This window comes from Arachis stenosperma, chromosome 6 (genome assembly GCF_014773155.1).
Source record: "Arachis stenosperma cultivar V10309 chromosome 6, arast.V10309.gnm1.PFL2, whole genome shotgun sequence".
Taxonomy (NCBI): domain Eukaryota; kingdom Viridiplantae; phylum Streptophyta; class Magnoliopsida; order Fabales; family Fabaceae; genus Arachis; species Arachis stenosperma.
This window is the reverse complement of record NC_080382.1, coordinates 127,710,865-127,712,561: the sequence shown is the minus strand read 5'-3', so window position 1 is coordinate 127,712,561 and position 1,697 is coordinate 127,710,865. Positions and strand designations below refer to the sequence as shown.

At 45.4% G+C, this 1,697-nt stretch overlaps 1 long non-coding RNA gene across 1 annotated transcript; it reads right to left on the bottom strand.

Annotated features, from left to right (window-relative positions):
• Positions 1 to 863: 863 nt before the first annotated feature.
• On the bottom strand, positions 864 to 1,232 carry LOC130936787 (uncharacterized). The gene is made up of 3 exons (XR_009068177.1): positions 1,144 to 1,232; positions 970 to 1,071; positions 864 to 889 (listed from the first exon to the last, which is right to left on the bottom strand). It is a non-coding gene; the product is annotated as an uncharacterized LOC130936787 (long non-coding RNA).
• Between the last annotated feature and the right edge of the window lie 465 nt (positions 1,233 to 1,697).

The following is a 1,697-nucleotide window of genomic DNA, read 5'->3' as shown; positions in this document are numbered from 1 at the left end:
CATTCTTTCCTTTAGTGATTCAAACGGTAAAAATAGTTCAGTTCTAAATAAGCCGAACTCAACGTATAAGGTCCATCAAATAAATTAAGCTTGAAAACATAAATATCCTTTTAATAAATCAAATAATACAATTTCTCAAATCCAACCCTTTTTAAGTAACCTTACAAGCAAGTGTAGGATTTTGTAGAAATTTCGGCAGCACCTCCCCTAAAACTTGGACTTTTGCCACCCGGTTTGGGTCCCAACTAAACCATTTCTCATTCCTTTTCAACAGCTCAAAACCAGAAATCAATTTAAAGCAAGCTAAATCCAACAATCGCCTCAGTGGCATATCTCAAGGATACCATTTCAAAATCAACTCAATATCAATCGATATAACTCATTTCCAAAGCTTTAAAGAAACGGTTCAATAACAAATCATTTGTCCAAAACCAAATCAATTAAAATAAACCTGGCTGAATTCAAAAGTGCATTCAACTTTTCATATCATCAAAACAATTAACTCAAATCAAATCAATCCTCAGCGGATTAAACTCAGATTTCAAATCTTTAAAGAATCAACTTCAAAACATTACATTTCACAATGCCGCACAACAATTCAACCAAACCAACATCCATAATCATTCGAGTCAATCAAATAATACATAAGGCAGATACAATCACCAAATACATAATATCTCACATCAGTATCCATATGTAATAATTCCAATATATAAAACATAGTTTTTGGAAAGCGCCCCTACCTCAAAACGCCAAAATCACAACCCAAACGTGTCAACTAAACTCTTTTCGCTCCGCCCAAAATCACCGGCAATCAGAACCCGACTCGGCTTGCTCTCTCGAAAGCAGAAACAGCTACAAGCGGCATAATCAAACCAGATTCTAACTCCTAAAACCATTAACATCGCAAATACTTTATTACACGGAACAGAGAACTAACGCAGGGCTTTCAAAAATCGAAATACTCACTGAAATAACAAAATGAAGCAGCCGCAGCTCCTTATCAACCCGGCAGTGGCTCCGTCAGTAACCCCAAGTGACAATCGCGAGCAAAAACACCAGTGACGGTAACTGTAACAACCACGCGGCGTTAACAACTTTTTCGAAATTCCAACAGAACAGAAACCAAACTCAAAATCTTACCGGCGGTGGCACACGATGGCGGCAGGGTCTCAAGTGGCAGAAACTCAGCCCGGAGCTCCGGCGGCGGCCTGAATCCTTTTCCGGCGACGGTGAGAACCCCAACAGCACGGCGCGGTTCAGTCTGCTCCATAGCACAGCGGCGACTGGACCTCTAGCTCGCGTCGTCCTATCTCCCAGCGGTGCTCAGTCTCAGCCTTCCTCTCCGACGCGACGTGGCAGTGACTGGCACAGCTCGTGGCTCCACAGCGACTCCCTCTCCCTCCCAAACGTCGCCCACTCACGGCGAACCAGGGAAGCAGAAACAAAGCCCCATTGTTCTTCCCATTCGGAGCTGATAAGGACGACAGCGCGGTAACCCCGACGGCGTCAGATCGGCGAGGATGAGCTCCTCTGGCTCGCGCGCGACAACTGCTTCTCCTCAAACCCTCTTCTGCGCGAACAGTGGCGATGCAGGAGACTTTGACGGCGGCAAATCGGTGGCAACGTGGTGGTTCGACAGTGTCCCTGGCAGCATGGACTGCTGCGACGGTGAGGCGCGGTGAGGCGCGATGGCG